The sequence below is a fragment of the Rhinoderma darwinii genome, unplaced genomic scaffold, assembly GCF_050947455.1.
Source record: "Rhinoderma darwinii isolate aRhiDar2 unplaced genomic scaffold, aRhiDar2.hap1 Scaffold_674, whole genome shotgun sequence".
Taxonomy (NCBI): Eukaryota; Metazoa; Chordata; class Amphibia; order Anura; family Rhinodermatidae; genus Rhinoderma; species Rhinoderma darwinii.
In genome coordinates, this window is record NW_027464232.1 from 138,044 (window position 1) to 147,500 (window position 9,457).

A 9,457-nucleotide genomic window follows, 5' to 3' on the forward strand; every position below is an offset into this window, starting at 1 on the left:
CCCAGGGATGATTGTACCCTCTTTTTGTTTCAGTTGCATGTCAGAGTTACAGAAAGTCCTACTGTGGCTCTCAACTGAGAGTTTCGGTCGGATGCCCATTTCAAATACCCAACACAAACAAGAGACCCCTCTGAAAATAGATAGAAGACGAGGGCACCGGGAGAGCATTTGTCGACAGGTTGAAACATCATCTATGAGACTAACAAAAGTTCCTTCGAGCCGGAATTGAACCAGCGACCTAAGGATTGCTGATTTTCTACTACAGTCCTCCGCTCTACCAGCTGAGCTATCGAAGGCTTGCTGAGCTGGTTGTCGGGTGCTTCCTAAGCTTGCAAATGAGTTACATGAGTAGGGAAACAGAGGAGAATTGTCCCGCTCTTTGAAAAACTCGGCAAACCAAAACTTTGGAGAATACGGGCGTCGATCCCGTTACCTCTCGCATGCTAAGCGAGCGCTCTACCATTTGAGCTAATCCCCCTTCTGGCAGTCCATGTTGGGGTCCATGCTGGTTTCCATGTTGGGGTGCCTGATTCACCACAATTGTGATCATCACATACTTTTCAACCTGTAGCTTTAAGCTTTTTTTTTTTTTTTTTTTTTTTTTTATTTAAGTGTGGATGTCTTTCTCCCGTAAAAGCAGAAGGAGCGTGGAGCTTACAGGGTGCCGGGTGGTGTAAAAGTATAGGTGAGTCGTTAGTGTACAGAGTGAAGAATTGTGGGAAGAGAAAAGAAATCAGAATGATTTAAATAAGAAAGTCGCAACGTAGAAAAGATGGTCTAGATCCAATGGCCCATTTGGTTGTGGGCCCAAAAGCCTTTGCCTGTGCCACTTTGTTGCAAAGGCGAAAACATGTGGCATGAGAAACTGGGAGGTTGCGTGTATAAAAAGCATAGTCTGAAGGTCGTGAAAATGAGATGGTCAGGGATCGGGGGTCTCTATTCTATTTTTACGAGAAAAACATGTGATTCCGACCGGGGATAATGGCCAAATTGTAACAGGGGGCGTGAGTAAAAGAGAGCACTTAGCAGAGGATGGTTTCGATGCATCGACCTCTGGGTTATGGGCCCAGCACGCTTCCGCTGCGCCACTCTGCTGCCATACCTCCAAAAGAGAGGGGTAGCCTATTACCCGCTGACTGTTGTTAAGACGCTAATGTGGAGGCCATCTCTGTGTTGCAATTGTCCATTTGTTGGCGGCTGTAGTTCCACGCAGTTGTTATGTTTTATCATTCTCTTCTTTTTATTGTGTTGATCAGAAGGTCCTCTAAGACACATACTCCATTTACCATGTTGTGGCTTTTTTACGACTTTAATCAAAGTGGCAGAGCGTGGTTGTCTCTGTGGCGCAATTGGTTAGCGCGTTCGGCTGTTAACCGGAAGGTTGGTGGTTCAAGCCCACCCAGGGACGGCAGTGTCCTCTTTTTGTCTCAGTTGCATGTTACAGAAAATCCTATGGTGCCTCTCAACTTAAAGTTTCGGCCAGAAGAGGAGGGCACCGGTTGTAAGACTATTTCAACATGTACAGTGTGAAAAATTTTGAGAAGAGAAAAAAATCCCAGTGATTTGGATGACATAGTTGCAATGTAGAAAGAATGGTCCAGAGCCTTTGGCCCTCTTTGGTTGTGGGCCTAAATGTCTTTCCATGCGCCACTCTGTTTCAAAGAAGATGACACATGACATGAGAAACTGGGAGGCTCAAGCAAAGCTTGAAGGTTGTGAAAACTTTTTTTTGTCTGATAACCAAAAGGTTGGTGGTTCAAGCCCACCCAGGGATGATTGTACCCTCTTTTTGTTTCAGTTGCATGTCAGAGTTACAGAAAGTCCTACTGTGGCTCTCAACTGAGAGTTTCGGTCGGATGCCCATTTCAAATACCCAACACAAACAAGAGACCCCTCTGAAAATAGATAGAAGACGAGGGCACCGGGAGAGCATTTGTCGACAGGTTGAAACATCATCTATGAGACTAACAAAAGTTCCTTCGAGCCGGAATTGAACCAGCGACCTAAGGATTGCTGATTTTCTACTACAGTCCTCCGCTCTACCAGCTGAGCTATCGAAGGCTTGCTGAGCTGGTTGTCGGGTGCTTCCTAAGCTTGCAAATGAGTTACATGAGTAGGGAAACAGAGGAGAATTGTCCCGCTCTTTGAAAAACTCGGCAAACCAAAACTTTGGAGAATACGGGCGTCGATCCCGTTACCTCTCGCATGCTAAGCGAGCGCTCTACCATTTGAGCTAATCCCCCTTCTGGCAGTCCATGTTGGGGTCCATGCTGGTTTCCATGTTGGGGTGCCTGATTCACCACAATTGTGATCATCACATACTTTTCAACCTGTAGCTTTAAGCTTTTTTTTTTTTTTTTTTTTTTTTTTTATTTAAGTGTGGATGTCTTTCTCCCGTAAAAGCAGAAGGAGCGTGGAGCTTACAGGGTGCCGGGTGGTGTAAAAGTATAGGTGAGTCGTTAGTGTACAGAGTGAAGAATTGTGGGAAGAGAAAAGAAATCAGAATGATTTAAATAAGAAAGTCGCAACGTAGAAAAGATGGTCTAGATCCAATGGCCCATTTGGTTGTGGGCCCAAAAGCCTTTGCCTGTGCCACTTTGTTGCAAAGGCGAAAACATGTGGCATGAGAAACTGGGAGGTTGCGTGTATAAAAAGCATAGTCTGAAGGTCGTGAAAATGAGATGGTCAGGGATCGGGGGTCTCTATTCTATTTTTACGAGAAAAACATGTGATTCCGACCGGGGATAATGGCCAAATTGTAACAGGGGGCGTGAGTAAAAGAGAGCACTTAGCAGAGGATGGTTTCGATGCATCGACCTCTGGGTTATGGGCCCAGCACGCTTCCGCTGCGCCACTCTGCTGCCATACCTCCAAAAGAGAGGGGTAGCCTATTACCCGCTGACTGTTGTTAAGACGCTAATGTGGAGGCCATCTCTGTGTTGCAATTGTCCATTTGTTGGCGGCTGTAGTTCCACGCAGTTGTTATGTTTTATCATTCTCTTCTTTTTATTGTGTTGATCAGAAGGTCCTCTAAGAAACATACTCCATTTACCATGTTGTGGCTTTTTTACGACTTTAATCAAAGTGGCAGAGCGTGGTTGTCTCTGTGGCGCAATTGGTTAGCGCGTTCGGCTGTTAACCGGAAGGTTGGTGGTTCAAGCCCACCCAGGGACGGCAGTGTCCTCTTTTTGTCTCAGTTGCATGTTACAGAAAATCCTATGGTGCCTCTCAACTTAAAGTTTCGGCCAGAAGAGGAGGGCACCGGTTGTAAGACTATTTCAACATGTACAGTGTGAAAAATTTTGAGAAGAGAAAAAAATCCCAGTGATTTGGATGACATAGTTGCAATGTAGAAAGAATGGTCCAGAGCCTTTGGCCCTCTTTGGTTGTGGGCCTAAATGTCTTTCCATGCGCCACTCTGTTTCAAAGAAGATGACACATGACATGAGAAACTGGGAGGTTCAAGCAAAGCTTGAAGGTTGTGAAAACTTTTTTTTGTCTGATAACCAAAAGGTTGGTGGTTCAAGCCCACCCAGGGATGATTGTACCCTCTTTTTGTTTCAGTTGCATGTCAGAGTTACAGAAAGTCCTACTGTGGCTCTCAACTGAGAGTTTCGGTCGGATGCCCATTTCAAATACCCAACACAAACAAGAGACCCCTCTGAAAATAGATAGAAGACGAGGGCACCGGGAGAGCATTTGTCGACAGGTTGAAACATCATCTATGAGACTAACAAAAGTTCCTTCGAGCCGGAATTAAACCAGCGACCTAAGGATTGCTGATTTTCTACTACAGTCCTCCGCTCTACCAGCTGAGCTATCGAAGGCTTGCTGAGCTGGTTGTCGGGTGCTTCCTAAGCTTGCAAATGAGTTACATGAGTAGGGAAACAGAGGAGAATTGTCCCGCTCTTTGAAAAACTCGGCAAACCAAAACTTTGGAGAATACGGGCGTCGATCCCGTTACCTCTCGCATGCTAAGCGAGCGCTCTACCATTTGAGCTAATCCCCCTTCTGGCAGTCCATGTTGGGGTCCATGCTGGTTTCCATGTTGGGGTGCCTGATTCACCACAATTGTGATCATCACATACTTTTCAACCTGTAGCTTTAAGCTTTTTTTTTTTTTTTTTTTTTTTTTTATTTAAGTGTGGATGTCTTTCTCCCGTAAAAGCAGAAGGAGCGTGGAGCTTACAGGGTGCCGGGTGGTGTAAAAGTATAGGTGAGTCGTTAGTGTACAGAGTGAAGAATTGTGGGAAGAGAAAAGAAATCAGAATGATTTAAATAAGAAAGTCGCAACGTAGAAAAGATGGTCTAGATCCAATGGCCCATTTGGTTGTGGGCCCAAAAGCCTTTGCCTGTGCCACTTTGTTGCAAAGGCGAAAACATGTGGCATGAGAAACTGGGAGGTTGCGTGTATAAAAAGCATAGTCTGAAGGTCGTGAAAATGAGATGGTCAGGGATCGGGGGTCTCTATTCTATTTTTACGAGAAAAACATGTGATTCCGACCGGGGATAATGGCCAAATTGTAACAGGGGGCGTGAGTAAAAGAGAGCACTTAGCAGAGGATGGTTTCGATGCATCGACCACTGGGTTATGGGCCCAGCACGCTTCCGCTGCGCCACTCTGCTGCCATACCTCCAAAAGAGAGGGGTAGCCTATTACCCGCTGACTGTTGTTAAGACGCTAATGTGGAGGCCATCTCTGTGTTGCAATTGTCCATTTGTTGGCGGCTGTAGTTCCACGCAGTTGTTATGTTTTATCATTCTCTTCTTTTTATTGTGTTGATCAGAAGGTCCTCTAAGAAAAATACTCCATTTACCATGTTGTGGCTTTTTTACGACTTTAATCAAAGTGGCAGAGCGTGGTTGTCTCTGTGGCGCAATTGGTTAGCGCGTTCGGCTGTTAACCGGAAGGTTGGTGGTTCAAGCCCACCCAGGGACGGCAGTGTCCTCTTTTTGTCTCAGTTGCATGTTACAGAAAATCCTATGGTGCCTCTCAACTTAAAGTTTCGGCCAGAAGAGGAGGGCACCGGTTGTAAGACTATTTCAACATGTACAGTGTGAAAAATTTTGAGAAGAGAAAAAAATCCCAGTGATTTGGATGACATAGTTGCAATGTAGAAAGAATGGTCCAGAGCCTTTGGCCCTCTTTGGTTGTGGGCCTAAATGTCTTTCCATGCGCCACTCTGTTTCAAAGAAGATGACACATGACATGAGAAACTGGGAGGTTCAAGCAAAGCTTGAAGGTTGTGAAAACTTTTTTTTGTCTGATAACCAAAAGGTTGGTGGTTCAAGCCCACCCAGGGATGATTGTACCCTCTTTTTGTTTCAGTTGCATGTCAGAGTTACAGAAAGTCCTACTGTGGCTCTCAACTGAGAGTTTCGGTCGGATGCCCATTTCAAATACCCAACACAAACAAGAGACCCCTCTGAAAATAGATAGAAGACGAGGGCACCGGGAGAGCATTTGTCGACAGGTTGAAACATCATCTATGAGACTAACAAAAGTTCCTTCGAGCCGGAATTGAACCAGCGACCTAAGGATTGCTGATTTTCTACTACAGTCCTCCGCTCTACCAGCTGAGCTATCGAAGGCTTGCTGAGCTGGTTGTCGGGTGCTTCCTAAGCTTGCAAATGAGTTACATGAGTAGGGAAACAGAGGAGAATTGTCCCGCTCTTTGAAAAACTCGGCAAACCAAAACTTTGGAGAATACGGGCGTCGATCCCGTTACCTCTCGCATGCTAAGCGAGCGCTCTACCATTTGAGCTAATCCCCCTTCTGGCAGTCCATGTTGGGGTCCATGCTGGTTTCCATGTTGGGGTGCCTGATTCACCACAATTGTGATCATCACATACTTTTCAACCTGTAGCTTTAAGCTTTTTTTTTTTTTTTTTTTTTTTTTTTTATTTAAGTGTGGATGTCTTTCTCCCGTAAAAGCAGAAGGAGCGTGGAGCTTACAGGGTGCCGGGTGGTGTAAAAGTATAGGTGAGTCGTTAGTGTACAGAGTGAAGAATTGTGGGAAGAGAAAAGAAATCAGAATGATTTAAATAAGAAAGTCGCAACGTAGAAAAGATGGTCTAGATCCAATGGCCCATTTGGTTGTGGGCCCAAAAGCCTTTGCCTGTGCCACTTTGTTGCAAAGGCGAAAACATGTGGCATGAGAAACTGGGAGGTTGCGTGTATAAAAAGCATAGTCTGAAGGTCGTGAAAATGAGATGGTCAGGGATCGGGGGTCTCTATTCTATTTTTACGAGAAAAACATGTGATTCCGACCGGGGATAATGGCCAAATTGTAACAGGGGGCGTGAGTAAAAGAGAGCACTTAGCAGAGGATGGTTTCGATGCATCGACCTCTGGGTTATGGGCCCAGCACGCTTCCGCTGCGCCACTCTGCTGCCATACCTCCAAAAGAGAGGGGTAGCCTATTACCTGCTGACTGTTGTTAAGACGCTAATGTGGAGGCCATCTCTGTGTTGCAATTGTCCATTTGTTGGCGGCTGTAGTTCCACGCAGTTGTTATGTTTTATCATTCTCTTCTTTTTATTGTGTTGATCAGAAGGTCCTCTAAGAAACATACTCCATTTACCATGTTGTGGCTTTTTTACGACTTTAATCAAAGTGGCAGAGCGTGGTTGTCTCTGTGGCGCAATTGGTTAGCGCGTTCGGCTGTTAACCGGAAGGTTGGTGGTTCAAGCCCACCCAGGGACGGCAGTGTCCTCTTTTTGTCTCAGTTGCATGTTACAGAAAATCCTATGGTGCCTCTCAACTTAAAGTTTCGGCCAGAAGAGGAGGGCACCGGTTGTAAGACTATTTCAACATGTACAGTGTGAAAAATTTTGAGAAGAGAAAAAAATCCCAGTGATTTGGATGACATAGTTGCAATGTAGAAAGAATGGTCCAGAGCCTTTGGCCCTCTTTGGTTGTGGGCCTAAATGTCTTTCCATGCGCCACTCTGTTTCAAAGAAGATGACACATGACATGAGAAACTGGGAGGTTCAAGCAAAGCTTGAAGGTTGTGAAAACTTTTTTTTGTCTGATAACCAAAAGGTTGGTGGTTCAAGCCCACCCAGGGATGATTGTACCCTCTTTTTGTTTCAGTTGCATGTCAGAGTTACAGAAAGTCCTACTGTGGCTCTCAACTGAGAGTTTCGGTCGGATGCCCATTTCAAATACCCAACACAAACAAGAGACCCCTCTGAAAATAGATAGAAGACGAGGGCACCGGGAGAGCATTTGTCGACAGGTTGAAACATCATCTATGAGACTAACAAAAGTTCCTTCGAGCCGGAATTAAACCAGCGACCTAAGGATTGCTGATTTTCTACTACAGTCCTCCGCTCTACCAGCTGAGCTATCGAAGGCTTGCTGAGCTGGTTGTCGGGTGCTTCCTAAGCTTGCAAATGAGTTACATGAGTAGGGAAACAGAGGAGAATTGTCCCGCTCTTTGAAAAACTCGGCAAACCAAAACTTTGGAGAATACGGGCGTCGATCCCGTTACCTCTCGCATGCTAAGCGAGCGCTCTACCATTTGAGCTAATCCCCCTTCTGGCAGTCCATGTTGGGGTCCATGCTGGTTTCCATGTTGGGGTGCCTGATTCACCACAATTGTGATCATCACATACTTTTCAACCTGTAGCTTTAAGCTTTTTTTTTTTTTTTTTTTTTTTTTTATTTAAGTGTGGATGTCTTTCTCCCGTAAAAGCAGAAGGAGCGTGGAGCTTACAGGGTGCCGGGTGGTGTAAAAGTATAGGTGAGTCGTTAGTGTACAGAGTGAAGAATTGTGGGAAGAGAAAAGAAATCAGAATGATTTAAATAAGAAAGTCGCAACGTAGAAAAGATGGTCTAGATCCAATGGCCCATTTGGTTGTGGGCCCAAAAGCCTTTGCCTGTGCCACTTTGTTGCAAAGGCGAAAACATGTGGCATGAGAAACTGGGAGGTTGCGTGTATAAAAAGCATAGTCTGAAGGTCGTGAAAATGAGATGGTCAGGGATCGGGGGTCTCTATTCTATTTTTACGAGAAAAACATGTGATTCCGACCGGGGATAATGGCCAAATTGTAACAGGGGGCGTGAGTAAAAGAGAGCACTTAGCAGAGGATGGTTTCGATGCATCGACCACTGGGTTATGGGCCCAGCACGCTTCCGCTGCGCCACTCTGCTGCCATACCTCCAAAAGAGAGGGGTAGCCTATTACCCGCTGACTGTTGTTAAGACGCTAATGTGGAGGCCATCTCTGTGTTGCAATTGTCCATTTGTTGGCGGCTGTAGTTCCACGCAGTTGTTATGTTTTATCATTCTCTTCTTTTTATTGTGTTGATCAGAAGGTCCTCTAAGAAAAATACTCCATTTACCATGTTGTGGCTTTTTTACGACTTTAATCAAAGTGGCAGAGCGTGGTTGTCTCTGTGGCGCAATTGGTTAGCGCGTTCGGCTGTTAACCGGAAGGTTGGTGGTTCAAGCCCACCCAGGGACGGCAGTGTCCTCTTTTTGTCTCAGTTGCATGTTACAGAAAATCCTATGGTGCCTCTCAACTTAAAGTTTCGGCCAGAAGAGGAGGGCACCGGTTGTAAGACTATTTCAACATGTACAGTGTGAAAAATTTTGAGAAGAGAAAAAAATCCCAGTGATTTGGATGACATAGTTGCAATGTAGAAAGAATGGTCCAGAGCCTTTGGCCCTCTTTGGTTGTGGGCCTAAATGTCTTTCCATGCGCCACTCTGTTTCAAAGAAGATGACACATGACATGAGAAACTGGGAGGTTCAAGCAAAGCTTGAAGGTTGTGAAAACTTTTTTTTGTCTGATAACCAAAAGGTTGGTGGTTCAAGCCCACCCAGGGATGATTGTACCCTCTTTTTGTTTCAGTTGCATGTCAGAGTTACAGAAAGTCCTACTGTGGCTCTCAACTGAGAGTTTCGGTCGGATGCCCATTTCAAATACCCAACACAAACAAGAGACCCCTCTGAAAATAGATAGAAGACGAGGGCACCGGGAGAGCATTTGTCGACAGGTTGAAACATCATCTATGAGACTAACAAAAGTTCCTTCGAGCCGGAATTGAACCAGCGACCTAAGGATTGCTGATTTTCTACTACAGTCCTCCGCTCTACCAGCTGAGCTATCGAAGGCTTGCTGAGCTGGTTGTCGGGTGCTTCCTAAGCTTGCAAATGAGTTACATGAGTAGGGAAACAGAGGAGAATTGTCCCGCTCTTTGAAAAACTCGGCAAACCAAAACTTTGGAGAATACGGGCGTCGATCCCGTTACCTCTCGCATGCTAAGCGAGCGCTCTACCATTTGAGCTAATCCCCCTTCTGGCAGTCCATGTTGGGGTCCATGCTGGTTTCCATGTTGGGGTGCCTGATTCACCACAATTGTGATCATCACATACTTTTCAACCTGTAGCTTTAAGCTTTTTTTTTTTTTTTTTTTTTTTTTTTTATTTAAGTGTGGATGTCTTTCT

General features: G+C 45.3%; 9 non-coding genes across 9 annotated transcripts; 5 read left to right on the forward strand and 4 right to left on the reverse strand.

The window, feature by feature from the left end:
- Nucleotides 1-210: 210 nt before the first annotated feature.
- On the reverse strand, nucleotides 211-296 carry TRNAY-GUA (transfer RNA tyrosine (anticodon GUA)). The gene is given in 2 exon segments: nucleotides 211-246; nucleotides 260-296. It is a non-coding gene; the product is annotated as a tRNA-Tyr (tRNA).
- Nucleotides 297-1,334: 1,038 nt separating this feature from the next.
- Nucleotides 1,335-1,408, forward strand: TRNAN-GUU (transfer RNA asparagine (anticodon GUU)). Its single transcript has one exon. It is a non-coding gene; the product is annotated as a tRNA-Asn (tRNA).
- A 567-nt stretch (nucleotides 1,409-1,975) lies between these two features.
- TRNAY-GUA (transfer RNA tyrosine (anticodon GUA)) lies at nucleotides 1,976-2,061 on the reverse strand. Its single transcript is given in 2 exon segments — nucleotides 1,976-2,011; nucleotides 2,025-2,061. It is a non-coding gene; the product is annotated as a tRNA-Tyr (tRNA).
- Nucleotides 2,062-3,100: 1,039 nt separating this feature from the next.
- Nucleotides 3,101-3,174, forward strand: TRNAN-GUU (transfer RNA asparagine (anticodon GUU)). Its single transcript has one exon. It is a non-coding gene; the product is annotated as a tRNA-Asn (tRNA).
- A 1,691-nt stretch (nucleotides 3,175-4,865) lies between these two features.
- Nucleotides 4,866-4,939, forward strand: TRNAN-GUU (transfer RNA asparagine (anticodon GUU)). The gene has a single exon. It is a non-coding gene; the product is annotated as a tRNA-Asn (tRNA).
- Nucleotides 4,940-5,506: 567 nt separating this feature from the next.
- Nucleotides 5,507-5,592, reverse strand: TRNAY-GUA (transfer RNA tyrosine (anticodon GUA)). The gene is given in 2 exon segments: nucleotides 5,507-5,542; nucleotides 5,556-5,592. It is a non-coding gene; the product is annotated as a tRNA-Tyr (tRNA).
- Nucleotides 5,593-6,632: 1,040 nt separating this feature from the next.
- TRNAN-GUU (transfer RNA asparagine (anticodon GUU)) lies at nucleotides 6,633-6,706 on the forward strand. The gene has a single exon. It is a non-coding gene; the product is annotated as a tRNA-Asn (tRNA).
- Nucleotides 6,707-8,397: 1,691 nt separating this feature from the next.
- On the forward strand, nucleotides 8,398-8,471 carry TRNAN-GUU (transfer RNA asparagine (anticodon GUU)). The gene has a single exon. It is a non-coding gene; the product is annotated as a tRNA-Asn (tRNA).
- A 567-nt stretch (nucleotides 8,472-9,038) lies between these two features.
- On the reverse strand, nucleotides 9,039-9,124 carry TRNAY-GUA (transfer RNA tyrosine (anticodon GUA)). Its single transcript is given in 2 exon segments — nucleotides 9,039-9,074; nucleotides 9,088-9,124. It is a non-coding gene; the product is annotated as a tRNA-Tyr (tRNA).
- Between the last annotated feature and the right edge of the window lie 333 nt (nucleotides 9,125-9,457).